Raw genomic sequence first — 17,319 nt, forward strand, 5'->3', positions numbered from 1 at the left:
TAATAAGACCAGAGAATTCCATGAAAAGTGCCCATTCCAGCACTTCACTTGCTGGGAAGTGGGTTCCTTGTTTAGAAGCAATGCTCTGTGGAATGCCATAATGATGAACAAGCAACTCTGTAAGTCCAGAAATGGTACTTTGGGCAGAAGGATTGCATGCAGAAAAGGCAATCTCATACCCAGAGTATGTGTTTATTCTAGTTAGAAAAAATCACTGCCTCTTGCATGATGGGAGTTGTCCTATATAATCAACCTCTCATGATGCAGCTGGCTGATCACATCAGGAAATTGTGTATATTTGGGGCTGAGTGTGGGTGCTTTTGCTGGCATATTGGGCATTCAGCACTAATTCTAGCCATATCAGCCATGGTGAATGGAAGTCCATGTTGTTGAACCCATACATAACCTCCATTCCTATCACCATTCTCACTGTGTTCATGAGCCCATTGGGCAATGACAGGAGTTGATGGGGAAAGATGCTGACTAATATCCACAGAATGGGTCATTTTATCCACTTGATTATTAAAAGCTTCCCAGGCTAAAATCACCCTCTAGTGCACATTCTCATAAGATACAAATATTTTCATATCTTCGGAAACTCAGCAAAGTAAACTGGCATACCTTTTCCCCAGAACACTTTGGCAACAATCTTCAAATCATGCTCTTTCAAGTCGCTGACTATCCAGCCAAACCATGAGCAACAGCCTGTGAGACTGTGATAGAGACCTTTGAGAATGCAGGGATTGAGGTCCCTGTGATATATTCTTCTTTTCTTATTTTCTTTCTTGTAGAACAAAAATCCACAAAAAAAATGCAACATTCTGGTTATTTGGCCAAGATGGCGGCTTAGTAAGGTGCGCACGCCTTAGTTCCTCCTCCAGAACAACCACTAAATAACCAGAAATAGTGCAGAACAGCTCCTGGAGCCACGACAGAGACTGAACACACAGCGTACCCCAGTCTGGACCAGCTGGGCCTGCTGCGAGACTCTGCTGTGGTGAGTTCCCTGAGTGGTGCATGCTTCCCCAGGCCGCGGTGGCTGGTGGCTGATGGCGCCCCTCCCTCCCTCCCTCCTTCCTGGACCAGCTGGGAGTCTCGGATTGGCATATTCCCCAAGCCGCAGCAGCTGGCGACTGGCACCCCTCCCTCCCTCCTTCTTGGACTGGCTGGGAGTCTCCGATCAGTGAATTCCCCAAGCCACAGTGGCCGGCGACCGGCACCCCGCCCCCACAGGAGGCTTCCCGGTTGGGTGGTGGGTCTCAATCAGTGAATTCCCCAAGCTGAGGCGGCCGGTGACTGGTGCCCCTCCCCCACAGGAGGCTTCGCGGTCTGGCGGCGGGTCTCGATCAGCGAATTTCCCAAGCCACGGTGGCCGGTGACCAGCGCCCCTCCCCCACAGGAGGCTACCCAGAGGGAAAAGAAAGAGTCTCCAACAGTAGTGGGGACTGAGTCCAACCAAACACCAATAGTGGCATTAACAGACAAATTCTGCCTACTAGAAGTAGGCCCCCAGCTCAGGCGAAACTGATCAAGGTGGAAGTTGCCTATTGGTCTAACTGAAAAAGAGGAAAGGGGGCAAAACAGAGCCTTCTGTGGCTGTTTCTATGGAGGCTCGGTTGCCTCTGGGCTCAGCGCCAGGATTACACAAGTTGCAACTGCCCCAAATGCAGAAATAGTCTGCTTTCAGGGCTTTCTACCACCTGACCCTTCCCCAGGAGAGGGGTGAAATGCAACTCAGGCGGAATCCCTCTCTCAAGGAATTCAGATCCCAGGACTTCGCAATTTGAAGCCATTAAAACCAGCCTACAACCTTTTCTCTGTCTCCACCACGCAGACAGCAGGGAGAGCCTTCCAAAGTTAAAGAAGCCACAACATCTCTTGCTGGTGGAACCAGCAGACAGACAAGCACCACATACTGGGCAGGATAAGAAAAACAGAGCCCAGAGACTTCACAGGAAAATTTTTCAACCTGCTGGTTCTCACACTCAGGGAAATCTGATTAAAAGTCCAGACGTCAGCAAAAAATAACAAATCACACCAGGAAAATTGAAGATATGGCCCAGTCAAAGGAACAAACCAATAGTTCAAATGAGATGCAGGAGCTGAGACAACTAATTCTGAATATATGAACAGAAATGGAAAACCTATTCAAAAACCAAATCAATAAACTGAGGGAAGACATGAAGAAGGCAAGGGATGAACAAAAAGAACAAATGGAAAGTCTGAAAAAACAAATCACAGAACTTATGGGAATGAAAGATACAGTAGAAGAGATGAAAAAAACAATGGAAACCTACAATTGTAGATCTCAAGAGACACAGGTCTCTGGAAGATGGAACATCTGAAATCCAAAAAGAAACAGAAACTATAGGGAAAAGAATGGAAAAATTTGAGCAGGGGCTCATGGAATTGAATGATAATGTGAAGCAGACAGATATATGTGTTGTGGGTGTCCCAGACGGAGAAGAGAAGGGAAAAAGAGGAGAAAAACTAATGGAAGAAATTATCACTGAAAATTTCCCAACTCTTATGAAAGACCTAAAATTACAGATCCAAGAAGTGCAGTGCACCCCAAAGAGAATAGATCCAAATAGGCGTTCTCCAAGACACTTACTAGTTAGAATGCCAGAGGTCAAAGAGAAAGAGAGGATCTTGAAAGCAGCAAGAGAAAAACAATCTATCACATACAAGGGAAACCCAATAAGACTATGTGTAGATTTCTCAGCAGAAACCATGGAAGCAAGAAGACAGTGGGATGATATATTTAAATTACTAAAAGAGAAAAACTGCCAACCAAGAATTCTATAACCAGAAAAATTGTCCTTGAAAAATGAGGGAGAAATTAAAACATTTTCAGACAAAAAGTCACTGAGAGAATTTGTGACCAAGGGACCAGCTCTGCAAGAAATACTAAAGGGAGCACTAGAGTCAGATATGAAAAGACAGAAGAGAGAGGTGTGGAGAAGAGTGTAGAAAGAAGGAAAACTAGATATGATATATATAATACAAAAGGCAAAATGATAGAGGAAAGTATTACCCAAACAGTAATAACACTAAATGTTAATGGATTGATCTCACCAATCAAAAGACATAGACTGGCAGAATGGATTAAAAAACAGGATCCTTCTATATGCTGTCTACAGGAAACACATCTTAGACCCAAAGAAAAACATAGGCTGAAAGTGAAAGGTTGGGAAAAGATATTTCATGCAAATAACAACCAGAAAAGAGCAGGAGTAGCTATACTAATATTCAACAAATTAGACTTCAAATGTAAAACAATTAAAAGAGACAAAGAAGGATACTATCTACTAATAAAAGGAACAATTAAACAAGAAGACATAGCAATCATAAATATTTACACACCGAATCAGAATGCCCCAAAATACGTGAGGAAGACACTGCAATTACTGAAAAAGGAAATAGACACATCTACCATAAGAGATGGAGACTTCAATTCCCCACTCTCATCAATGGACAGAACATCTAGACAGAGGATCAATAAAGAAGCAGAGAACTTGAATATTACAATAAATGAGCTAGACTTAACAGACATTTATAGGACATTACATGCCACAACAGCAGGATACACCTTTTTCTCAAGTGCTCATGGATCATTCTCAAAGATAGACCATATGCTGGGTCACAAAGCAAGTCTTAACAAATTTAAAAAGATTGAAATCATACACAACACTTTCTCAGATCATAAAGGAATGAAGTTGGAAATCAATAATAGGCAGAGTGCCATAAAATTCGCAAATACGTGGAGGCTCAACAACACACTCTTAAACAACGAGTGGGTCAAGGAAGAAATTACGAGAGAAATTAGTAAATATCTTGAGGCGAATGAAAATGAAAACACAACATATCAAAACCTACGGGATGCAGCAAATGTAGTGCTAAAAGGGAAATTTATTGCCCTACATGCCTATATCAAAAAAGAAGAAAGGACAAAAATGCAGGAATTAACTGTCCACTTGGAAGAACTGGAGAGAGAACAGCAAACTAACCACAAAGCAAGCAAAAGGAAAGAAATAGCAAAGATTAGAGCAGAAATAAATGAATTTGAGAACATGAAAACAATAGAGAAAATCAATAAGACCAGAAGTTGGTTCTATGAGAAAATCAATAAGATTGATGGGCCCTTAGCAAGATTGACAAAAAGAAGAAGAAAGAGGATGCAAATAAATAAGATCAGAAATGGAAGAGGAGACATAACCACTGACCTCACAGAAATAAAGGAGGTAATAACAGGATACTATGAACAATTTTATGCTAATAAATACAACAATGTAGATGAAATGGACAAGTTCCTAGAAAGGCACGAACAACCAACTTTGTCTCAAGAAGAAATAGATGACCTCAACAAACCAATCACAAGTAAACAAACTGAATCAGTCATTCAAAAGCTTCCTAAAAAGAAAAGTCCAGGACCAGACGGCTTCACATGTGAATTCTACCAAACATTCCAGAAAGAATTAGTACCAAACCTGCTCAAACTCTTCAAAAAAATTGAAGTGGAGGGAAAGCTACCCAATTCATTCTATGAAGCCAACATCACCCTCATACCAAAACCAAGCATAGATATTGCAAAAAAAGAAAACTACAGACCAATCTCTCTAATGAATATAGATGCAAAAATCCTCAACAAAATTCTAGCAAATCGAATCCAGCAACACATTAAAAGAATTATACATCATGACCAAGTAGGATTCATCCCAGGTATGCAAGGATGGTTCAACATAAGAAAGTGAATTAATGTAATACACCATATCAACAAATCAAAGCAGAAAAATCACATGATCATCTCAATTGATGCAGAGAAGGCATTTGACAAGATTCAACATCCTTTCCTGTTGAAAACACTTCAAAGGATAGGAATACAAGAGAACCTCCTTAAAACGATAGAGGGAATATATGAAAAACCCACAGCTAATATCATCCTCAATGGGGAAAAATTGAAAACTTTCCCCTTAAGATCAGGAACAAGACAAGGATGTCCATAATCACCATTGTTATTCAACATCGTGTTGGAGGTTCTAGCCAGAGCAATTAGACAAGAAAAAGAAATACAAGGCATCAAAATTGGAAAGGAAGAAGTAAAACTATCACTGTTTGCAGATGATATGATACTATACATCGAAAACCCTGAAAAATCCACAGCAAAACTATTAGAGCTAATAAATGAGTACAGCAAAGTAGCAGGTTACAAGATCAACATTCATAAATCTGTAGTATTTCTATACACTAGTAATGAACAAGCTGAGGGGGAAATCAAGAAACGAATTCCATTTACAATTGCAACTAGAAGAATAAAATACTTAGGAATAAATTTAACTAAAGAGACAAAAGACCTATACAAAGAAAACTACAAAAAAAAAACTGTTAAAAGAAATCACAGAAGACCTAAATAGATGGAAGGGTACACCGTGTTCATGGATTGGAAGACTAAATATAATTTAAGATGTCAATTCTACCTAAATTGATTTACAGATTCAATGCAATACCAATCAAAATCCCAACAACTTATTTTTCAGAAATAGAAAAACCAATAAGCAAATTTATCTGGAAGGGCAGGGTACCCCGAATTACTAAAAGTATCTTGAGGAAAAAAAATGAAGCTGGAGGTCTCACGCTGTCTGACTTTAAGGCATATTATGAAGCCACAGTGTTCAAAGCAACATGGTACTGGCATAGAGATAGATATATCGACCAATGGAATCAAATAGAGTGCTCAGATATAGACCCTTTCATCTATGGACATTTGATCTTTGATAAGGCACTCAAGCCAACTCACCTGGGACAGAACAGTCTCTTCAATAAATGGTGCCTAGAGAACTGGATATCCATATGCAAAAAATGAAAGAGGACCCGTATCTCACACTCTATACAAAAGTTAACTCAAAATGGATCAAAGATCTAAACATTAGGTCTAAGACCATAAAACAGTTAGAGGAAAACGTAGGAAGATATCCTATGAGTCTTACAATTGGAGGCGGTTTTATGGACCTTAAACATAAAGCAAGAGCACTGAAGAAAGATATAAATAAATGGGAGCTCCTCAAAATTAAACACTTTTGTGCATCAAAGAACTTCATCAAGAAAGTAGAAAGACAGCCTACACAATGGGAGATAATATATGGAAACAACATATCAGATAAAGGGCTAGTATCCAGATCTTATAAAGAGATTGTTCAACAACAACAAAAAAACAGCCAATCCAATTACAAAATGGGAAAAAGACTTGAACAGACACCTCTCAGAGGAGGAAATACAAATGGCTAAAAGGCACATGAGAGAGATGCTCAATGTCCCTGGCCGTTAGAGAAATGCAAATCAAAACCACAATGAGATATCATCTCACACCCACCAGAATGGCCATTATCAACAAAACAGAAAATGACAAGTGCTGGAGAGGATGTGGAGAAAGAGGTACACTTATCCACTGTTGGTGGGAATGTCAAATGGTGCAACCACTAAGGAAGGCAGTTTGGCGGTTCCTCAAACAGCTGAATATAGAATTGCCATCCGACCCAGTAATACCATTGCTAGGTATCTACTCAGAGGACTTAAGGGCAAAGACACAAACGGACATTTGCACACCAATGTTTATAGCAGCATTGTTTACAATTGCAAAGAGATGGAAACAGCCAAAATGTCCATCAACGGACGAGTGGCTAAATAAACTGTGGTATATACATACGATGGAATATTATGCAGCTTTAAGACAGAATAAACTTATGAAGCATGTAATAGCATGGATGGACCTAGAGAACATTATGCTGAGTGAGAATAGCCAAAAACTAAAGGACAAATACTGTATGGTCCCACTGATGTGAACCAACATTAGAGAATAAACTTGGAATATGTGATTGGTAACAGAGACCATCAGGAGGTAGAAATAAGGTAAGACAATGGGTAATTGGAGCTGAAAGGATACAGACTGTGCAACAAGATTGGATACAAAAACTCAGAAATGGACAGCACAATACTACCTAATTGTAATGTAATTATGTTAAAACACTGAATGAAGCTGCATCTGAGGTATAGTTTTCTTGTATTATTATTTTTATTTTTATTTTTTTAATTTTTAAAATTTTTTTCTCTCTATTATCGTTTTATTTCTTTTTCTGTTGTCTTTCTATTTCTTTTTCTAAATCAATGCAAATGTACTAAGAAATGATGAATATGCATCTATGTGATGATATTAAGAATTACTGATTGTATATGTAGAACGGAATGATTTCTAAATGTTGTGTTAGTTAATTTTTTTAATTAATAAAAAAAATGCAACATTCCCATTTTGAGTATTCGTTCTGCGTATACTATGAATACTTCACAATTTCATCACATTGTTGCATATCCTTCCTCATGATCATTTCTTGGAAAATTTGCCTCTATCTGGAAGGAGAAATAAAAAATAAACAGAAAAAAAGGAAACACACCATGCCCCTTACCCCTCTGTTTCTTTGATCACCAGTGCTTCCAACTGAATTGATTTTGACGTTTGTTCACCCTATTATTGTTTTTTGTTTTATATGTTGTACCTGTCCGTTGACAAAGGAGATAAAAGGAGCATCAGATACAAGGATCGGCCTCGGGCTGCCAGAAACCAGGATAGGTGGAGTACTGGGGCCCCAGACTCTCCCTGGGGTTCCTTAAGCACATTTGACACTAGCTGCCAATCGGTCGGGGGGCTGGGCCGAGGGCGGGGCCTCCTGTTCATCTCCAATTCCCTCAGCCAATCACCCCGACTGGCTGCAGCAGACCTTTGTGATGTTGGTGCTGTGGACCCGTGAGTATTTCCTTTTCGTGCTTGGTTTATTTTCTATTTATAAACACCAAAACACACGAAACAAATGCAAACATTCCTATTTCAATCATTCAGGTCTAAGTGTATCATGAGAATTCACGATAACATCCCACAGTTGCATATTCATCATCATGATCATTTCTTGGAACGTTTCCATCTGTTCAGAAGAAGAAATAAAAATAAAACAGAAAAAATTATGCATACCATACTCCTTACCCCTCCCTTACATTGATCACTAGTCTTTTCCACGGAAATTCATTTTAACCTTTGTTCGCCCCGTCATTCTCTTTTTTTCCATATGTTCCACCTACCTGTTTGCAAGGTCTCACTCAGGAAATACTGGTAATGAGTTGTCCGTCACCATCAGCGGAATCAAGTAACCTGAAAACAGATGGACTTCCTGGAAGATGGCGGCTTAGTAAGACGCGCGGATCTTAGTTTCTTCTCCAGGACACCTACTAGGGGAGTAGAAACGATACAGAAAGCGCCCAAAGCCACAACAGAGATAAAAAAAGACAGTGTACCCCATCCTGGAACAGCTGGCTGGCTGAGAGAAGCAGCTCGGGTGAGATCGCTGAGGCGCGCGGGCCTTACCGGGCGGGGTGGCAAGCGGCCGGAGTTACTCCCTTCCCCCTTCCCGGGCCGGCTGGGAGAATTGGAGAGGTGGTCCCCTGAAACCAAGGTGACTGGCGCCCACACCACGCGCAGCCCCCGGACCAACTGAGAGAATTGGATCAGAAACCCCCAGGCCGCGGAGAACAGTGACCCCGTGACTCCCGGGGAACGTGCACTCTCTTGGGCGGGCCGCTGCCGCTGGCGCCCTCCCGCCACGCTTGTTGCCCAGGGCCGACTAGGAAATTCGGACGGGCTCTTTCCCTGGCTGCGGCGACCAGCAACCCTCCCTGCGTTCGGACACCCTCCCTGCGTTCGGACCCCGGGCCGGCTCAAGCCGCTTCGGCTAGCGAACCCCCAGGACGGCGAGAGTTTTCCAACGTTTAAGGTCCCACAGCACCTTTTACTGGTGGGACCCGCAGACAAACGTGTGCCACGAGCGCCACCTACTGGGCAGGATAAGAAAAACAGAACCCAGAGATTTCACAGAAAAATATTACAACCTTGCTGGGTCCAACACCAAGAAAAATCTGAATAAATGCCCAGACGCCAGCAGCAGAAGATAACTGTCCACGCTCAAAAGATTGAGAATATGGTTCAGTCAAAGGAACAAACCAATAGCTCAAATGAGACACAAGAGCTGAGACAACTAATCCTGAATATACGAACAGAAATGGAAAACCTCTTCAAAAATGAAATCGATAAATTGAAGGAGGACATGAAGAGGACATGGGCTGAACATAAAGAAGAAATAGAAAAACTGAAAAAACAAATCGCAGAACTTATGGAAGTGAAGGATAAAGTAGCAAACATAGAAAAAATAATGGATAGTTACAATGATAGATTTAAAGACACAGAAGATAGAATTAGTGATTTGGAGGATGGAACATCTGAATTCCAAAAAGAAACAGAAACTATAGGGAAAAGAATGGAGAAATTTGAACAGGGTATCAGGGAACTCAAGGACAATATGAACCGCACAAATATACGTGTTGTGGGTGTCCCAGAAGGAGAAGAGAAGGGAAAAGGAGGAGAAAAACTAATGGAAGAAATTTTCACTGAAAATTTCCCAACTCTTATGAAAGACCTAAAATTACAGATCCAAGAAGTGCAGCGCACCCCAAAGAGATTAGACCCAAATAGGCGTTCTCCAAGACACTTACTAGTTAGAATGTCAGAGGTCAAAGAGAAAGAGAAGATCTTGAAAGCAGCAAGAGAAAACAATCCATTACATACAAGGGAAACCCAATAAGACTTTGTGTAGATTTCTCAGCAGAAACCATGGAAGCTAGAAGACAGTGGGATGATATATTTAAAATACTAAAAGAGAAAAACTGCCAACCAAGACTCCTATATCCAGCAAAATTATCCTTCAAACATGAGGGAGAAATTAAAACATTCTCAGACAAAAAGTCACTGAAAGAATTTGTGACCAAGAGACCAGCTCTGCAAGAAATACTAAAGGGAGCACTAGAGTCAGATACAAAAAGACAGAAGAGAGAGATATGGAAAAGAGTGTAGAAAGAAGGAAAATCAGATATGATATATATAATACAAAAGGCAAAATGTTAGAGGAAAATATTATCCAAACAGTAATAACACTAAATGTCAATGGACTGAATTCCCCAATTAAAAGACATAGATTGGCAGAATGGATTAAAAAACAGGATCCTTCGATATGCTGTCTACAGGAAACACATCTTAGACCCAAAGATAAACATAGGTTGAAAGTGAAAGGTTGGGAAAAGATATTTCATGCAAATAACAACCAGAAAAGAGCAGGAGTGGCTATACTAATATCCAACAAATTAGACTTCAAATGTAAAACAGTTAAAAGAGACAAAGAAGGACACTATATACTAATAAAAGGAACAATTAAACAAGAAGACATAACAATCATAAATATTTACGCACCGAATCAGAATGCCCCAAAATACGTGAGGAATATACTGCAAACACTGAAAAGGGAAATAGACTCATATACCATAATAGTTGGAGACTTCAACTCACCACTCTCATCAAGGGACAGAACATCTAGACAGAGGATCAACAAAGAAATAGAGAATCTGAATATTACTATAAATGAACTAGACTTAATAGACATTTATAGGACATTACATCCCACAACAGCAGGATACACCTTTTTCTCAAGTGCTCATGGATCATTCTCAAAGATAGACCATATGCTGGGTCACAAAGCAAGTCTCAACAAATTTAAAAAGATTGAAATCTTACACAACACTTTCTCGGACCATAAAGGAATGATGTTGGAAATCAATAATAGGCAGAGTGCCAGAAAATTCACAAATACGTGAAGGCTCAACAACACACTCCTAAACAACGACTGGGTCAAAGAAGAAATTGCAAGAGAAATTAGCAAATACCTCGAGGCGAATGAAAATGAAAACACAACATATCAAAACTTATGGGACGCAGCAAAGGCAGTGCTAAGAGGGAAATTTATTGCTCTAAATGCCTATATCAGAAAAGAAGAAAAGGCAAAAATTCAGGAATTAACTATCCATTTGGAAGAACTGGAGAAAGAACAGCAAGCTAACCCCAAAGCAAGCAAAAGGAAAGAAATAACAAAGATTAGAGCAGAAATAAATGAAATTGAAAACATGAAAACAATAGAGAAAATCAATAAGGCCAGAAGTTGGTTCTATGAGAAAATCAATAAGATTGATGGGCCCTTAGCAAGATTGACAAAAAGAAGAAGAGAGAGGATGCAAATAAATAAGATCAGAAATGGAAGAGGAGACATAACTACTGACCTCACAGAAATAAAGGAGGTAATAACAGGATACTATGAACAACTTTACGCTAATAAATACAACAATTTAGAGGAAATGGACGGGTTCCTGGAAAGACATGAACAACCAACTTTGACTCAAGAAGACATAGATGACCTCAACAAACCAATCACAAGTAAAGAAATTGAATTAGTCATTCAAAAGCTTCCTAAAAAGAAAAGTCCAGGACCAGATGGCTTCACATGTGGATTCTACCAAACGTTCCAGAAAGAATTAGTACCAATTCTCTTCAAACTCTTCAAAAAAATCGAAGTGGAGGGAAAACTACCTAATTCATTCTATGAAGCCAACATCACCCTCATACGAAAACCAGGCAAAGATATTACAAAAAAAGAAAACTACAGACCAATCTCTCTAATGAATACAGATGCAAAAATCCTCAATAAAATTCTAGCAAATCGTATCCAACAACACATTAAAAGAATTATACATCATGACCAAGTAGGATTCATCCCAGGAATGCAAGGATGGTTCAACATAAGAAAATCAATTAATGTAATACACCATATCAACAAATCAAAGCAGAAAAATCACATGATCATCTCAATTGATGTAGAGAAGGCATTCGACAAGATTCAACATCCTTTCCTGTTGAAAACACTTCAAAAGATAGGAATACAAGGGAACTTCCTTAAAATGATAGAGGGAATATATGAAAAACCCACAGCTAATATCATCCTCAATGGGGAAAAATTGAAAACTTTCCCCCTAAGATCAGGAACAAGACAAGGATGTCCACTATCACCACTATTATTCAACATTGTGTTGGAGGTTCTAGCCAGAGCAATTAGACAAGAAAAAGAAATACAAGGCATCAAAATTGGAAAGGAAGAAGTAAAACTATCACTGTTTGCAGACGATATGATACTATACGTCGAAAACCTGGAAAAATCCACAACAAAACTACTAGAGCTAATAAATGAGTACAGCAAAGTAGCAGGTTACAAGATCAACATTCAAAAATCTGTAGCATTTCTATACACTAGTAATGAACAAGCTGAGGGGGAAATCAAGAAACGAATCCCATTTACAATTGCAACTAAAAGAATAAAATACCTAGGAATAAATTTAACTAAAGAGACAAAAAACCTATATAAAGAAAACTACAAAAAACTGCTAAAAGAAATCACAGAAGACCTAAATAGATGGAAGGGCATACCGTGTTCGTGGATTGGAAGACTAAATATAGTTAAGATGTCAATCCTACCTAAATTGATCTACAGATTCAATGCAATACCAATCAAAATCCCAACAACTTATTTTTCAGAAATAGAAAAACCAATAAGCAAATTTATCTGGAAGGGCAGGGTGCCCCGAATTGCTAAAAACATCTTGAGGAAAAAAAACGAAGCTGGAGGTCTCGCGCTGCCTGACTTTAAGGCATATTATGAAGCCACAGTGGTCAAAACAGCATGGTATTGGCATAAAGATAGATATATCGACCAATGGAATCGAATAGAGTGCTCAGATATAGACCCTCTCATCTATGGACATTTGATCTTTGATAAGGCAGTCAAGCCAACTCACCTGGGACAGAGCAGTCTCTTCAATAAATGGTGCCTAGAGAACTGGATATCCATATGCAAAAGAATGAAAGAAGACCCATCTCTCACACCCTATACAAAAGTTAACTCAAAATGGATCAAAGATCTAAACATTAGGTCTAAGACCATAAAACAGTTAGAGGAAAATGTTGGGAGATATCTTATGGATCTTACAACTGGAGGCGGTTTTATGGACCTTAAACCTAAAGCAAGAGCACTGAAGAAGGAAATAAATAAATGGGAACTCCTCAAAATTAAACACTTTTGTGCATCAAAGAAGTTCATCAAGAAAGTAGAAAGACAGCCTTCACAATGGGAGACAATATTTGGAAATGATATATCAGATAAAGGTCTAGTATCCAGAATTTATAAAGAGATTGTTCATCTCAACAACAAAAAGACAGCCAACCCAATTACAAAATGGGAAAAAGACTTGAACAGACACCTCTCAGAAGAGGAAATACGGATGGCCAAGAGGCACATGAAGAGATGCTCAATGTCCCTGGCCATTAGAGAAATGCAAATCAAAACCACAATGAGATATCATCTCACACCCACCAGAATGGCCATTATCAACAAAACAGAAAATGACAAGTGCTGGAGAGGATGCGGAGAAAGAGGCACACTTATCCACTGTTGGTGGGAATGTCAAAGGGTGCAACCACTGTGGAAGGCAGTTTGGCGGTTCCTCAAAAAGCTGAATATAGAATTGCCATACGACCCAGCAATACCATTGCTAGGTATCTACTCAAAGGACTTAAGGGCAAAGACACAAACGGACATTTGCACACCAATGTTTATAGCAGCATTATTTACAATTGCAAAGAGATGGAAACAGCCAAAATCTCCATCAACAGAAGAGTGGCTAAACAAACTGTGGTATATACATACGATGGAATATTATGCAGCTTTAAGACAAGATAAACTTATGAACCATGTAATAACATGGATGGACCTAGAGAATATTATGCTGAGTGAATCCAGCCAAAAACTAAAGGACAAATACTGTATGGTCCCACTGATGTGAACGGACATTCGAGAATAAACTTGAAATATGTCATTGGTAACAGAGTTCAGCACGAGTTAGAAACAGGGTAAGACAATGGGTAATTGAAGCTGAAGGGATACAGACTGTGCAACAGGACTAGATACAAAAACTCAAAAATGGACAGCACAATAATACCTAATTGTAAAGTAATCATGTTAAAACACTGAATGAAGCTGCATCTGAGCTATAGGTTTTTGTTTTGTTTTGTTTTGTTTTGTTTTGATTTTACTATTATTACTTTTATTTTTTTCTCTATATTAACATTCTATATCTTTTTCGGTTATGTTGCTAGTTCTTCTAAACCAATGCAAATGTACTAAGAAATGATGATCATGCATCTATGTGATGATGTTAAGAATTAATGATTGCATGTGTAGAATGGTATGATCTCTAAATGTTGGGTTAATTTCTTTTTTTCCGTTAATTAAAAAAAAAAAAAAGAGAAGGGATAATTGGAGATGAAGGGATACAGACTGTACAACGGGACTGGATATAAAAACTCAGAAATGGACAGCACAATACTACCCAATTGTAATGCAATTATGTTAAAACACTGAATGAAGCTGCAAGTGAGGTATAGGTTTTTTGTTTTTGTTTTTTTTGTTTTTTTTTTCTTTCTATTATTGTTTTAATTCTTATTCTATTGTCTTTTTATTTCTTTTTCTAAATCGATGCAAATGTACTAAGAAATGATGAATGTGCAACTATGTGATGTTATTAAGAATTACTGATTGTACATGTAGATTGGAATGATTTCTAATTGTTTTGTTAATTCTTTTTTTATTAATAAAAAAAAAAAAAGTAAAAAAAAAAAAAAAAAAGAAACCTGAAAACAGTTGCAAAGGGCAGGCGGTCTCCCATCCAAGCCCGGACCGCTCCTGACGCTGCTTAGCTTCGCTGCTTAACCACGGGCATGCGCACTGAAACAATTTCGGAACTTGGAGCGCTGAGGTCCACCAGTGGCTGTCCCAAGAGCCGAGGCTGGGGAGGGCTGCGCTGTCTCACTGGCATTGTGGTGAGGTTCCCTCCCCAACCTGCTGTCCGGCTCCGGATCGTCGGGACCTGCTGACCGCCTACCCTGTGCCAGCATCACCCTCGGTCCGGCTCCCGCCCGCACAGCGCCACTTCGGGCGTGCTCAGGGCGCAGCACTTTGCCACCCGGCATGCAGCTCAATTCTCTGGGGTCCCTTCCAACAACCTGACCCCTCCTGCCAGCCGACCCCCGCCGCTCTCGCCATCCCACACAACACACAGACACCCCGCTGCCGGGGTGCAGCGTCTCCCAAACGGCCGCTGCCCCCTGCCTCTTGACCCCCTGGGCTGGGTGCATCACCGTTCGGGGCCAGGCTCCAGCCTGGGACATGGGAAGTGGCTCGACAGGAAACCGATCCATGAAGAGGGGTCATCCCCAACCACCCCCCGGCAGGAATCCAGGCAGCCCTTCACAGACAGCCCTGACCTTGGCCCTGCGCCTCCTATCCTCTCAGAAGTTGCTGCCACCACCGGGTCGGCCTGGGTCTGGGCAGTGGGCGAGTCCTCTTGCTCAGCACCACCTCCCCTGCCCCCCCCCCGACTGCCTGCGACAGACCTTTGTGACGCAGGGGCTGAGGTCCCTGTGGTGTTTTTGTCCTTTTTTCTTCTTTTATTTTCTTTCTTCAGACACAAAAAGACCACAAACAAATGCAAACATTCCTATTTTGATCATTCGGTTCTGCGTATAGAATGAGGACTTCACAATTTCCTCACATAGTTGCATATTCATCACTATGATCATTTCATGGAACGTTTTCCTCTATCCGGAAGGAGAAATAAAAAATAAACAGAAAAAAATGGACACATACCATTCCCCTCACCCCTCCTTTTCTTTGATCACTAGCATTTGCAACTGAATTGATTTTGACATTTGCTCGTCCTATTATTGATTTTTATTCCATATGTTGTACCTGTCTGTGGACAGGGATGATAAAATGTGCATCAGATACAAGCGTTGGCCTCCGGCTGCCAGAAGCTTGGGCCGGTGGAGTGGTGGGACCCCAGACCCTCCCTGGGGTTCCCTGACCCGCAGTTGCCACCAGTGCTGGCCTCCTGCTCATCTCCACCTCCCTCGGCCCCTCCCTCCGACTGCCTGCAGCAGACCTTCGTGATGTTGGGGCTGTGGCCCCAGTGAGTATTTCCTTCTTCTGCTTGTTTTATTTTCTCTTTTTAAATACCAAAACACAACAAACAAATGTAAACATTCCTAATTCGATCATTCCGGTCTACGTATATCATAAGGAATTCATGATACCATCACGTAGTTGCTATTCATCATCATGATCATTTCCTGGAACATTTCGTCTGTTCAGAAGAAGAAGTAAAAAGAAATCAGGAAAAAAAAATACATACCATGCTCCTTATCCTTCCCTTTCATTGATCACTAGCATTTTCCACTGAAATTCATTTTAACGTTTGTTCCCCCTGTCATTCTCTTTTATTCCATATGTTCCACCTGCCTGTTTGGAAGGTAGAAAAGAGGAACATCGGACAGTAGGCTTGCACAATCACACAATCCTTTTTTGAAATCTATATCATTAAGCAATAATCTTCAGGGAACGTGGCCACAGGAACACAGCTGTCCATTTTCAGGCACTTCCCTCTAGCCTCTCCATTGCATCCTGCCAGTCAAGTTCTTTCGTGGCTCACAGGGACCTCCCCCTCCCATCTCTAGACCAACTGAGCAGGTGAACTCACTGCTCCCCTCCTGCCACTTAGGGCCTGCCCCCAGGGGATGCAAATCTCCCTGTAAACATGGGACCGAACTCTCTTAGCAAGTCATTACCCAACATCTAGGGAATGAGAAAGCCTGCTGCACCCAAAGGGGACACCAGGCAGCCCTTCACAAATAGCCCTGACTTCGGCCATTGGCCTCCTATCCTCTAAGGAGTCGGGGAGACCTAGAGGCTCGGCTGCCCTCAGCGATGGCAGGAAAGCCCGGCCGGCGCACCAGCTGTTGGGTAACCTGTTTCGACCTGGGTGCTGGTGTTTGGGCAGGACATTCAGCGGCATCATTCCCGGACATCGGAGATCGATGCCATCGTGCGGGGCATGCCAATCGGCCTTCACCTGCCAGAGACCTGGGAGCGTTCGAACGATGGGGCAGCAGACCCTCCCTGAAGTTTCCTGACCCTGATTTTCCACCACCGCCTGGTTGGCCGCGATTTGGGAAGAAGGCGTGGCCTCCTGCTCAGCTCCACCTCCCGCGGCCTCTCGCCCCTGACTGACTGTGACAGACCTTTGTGATGCAGGGACTGAGGTTCCTGTGATTTTTTTTTCTTGTTTTATTTTCTTTCTTCAAATACCAAAGGACCACCAACAAATGGAAACATTCCTATTTTGATCATTCGCTCCCGTGTATAGGGTCAATAATTCACAATTTGCATTCCAGCAGCCATCAAACTAGAATAGCGGTTAGTTGACATCTTTAACTGTTTTTGTAGAATGGTTTCTCCC

The 17,319-nt window shown here is 41.0% G+C and overlaps 1 long non-coding RNA gene across 5 annotated transcripts in view; it reads right to left on the bottom strand.

The window, feature by feature from the left end:
- LOC143662471 (uncharacterized) overlaps window positions 1–17,063 on the bottom strand; it is a 165,275-nt gene extending 148,212 nt beyond the window's left edge. For 3 of the 5 annotated variants that reach the window (XR_013165334.1, XR_013165336.1, XR_013165332.1), the window contains exons 1-3: window positions 16,933–17,062; window positions 15,290–16,167; window positions 8,125–8,194 (exon numbers count right to left, since the gene is read on the bottom strand). This is a non-coding gene — a long non-coding RNA (uncharacterized LOC143662471). Of the gene's footprint in view, window positions 1–8,124; window positions 8,195–15,289; window positions 16,168–16,932 lie in introns of all 5 variants that reach the window. The other 2 variants (XR_013165335.1, XR_013165333.1) reach the window with 2 other exon arrangements.
- Between the last annotated feature and the right edge of the window lie 256 nt (window positions 17,064–17,319).

Source organism: Tamandua tetradactyla, chromosome 18 (assembly GCF_023851605.1).
Source record: "Tamandua tetradactyla isolate mTamTet1 chromosome 18, mTamTet1.pri, whole genome shotgun sequence".
Taxonomy (NCBI): domain Eukaryota; kingdom Metazoa; phylum Chordata; class Mammalia; order Pilosa; family Myrmecophagidae; genus Tamandua; species Tamandua tetradactyla.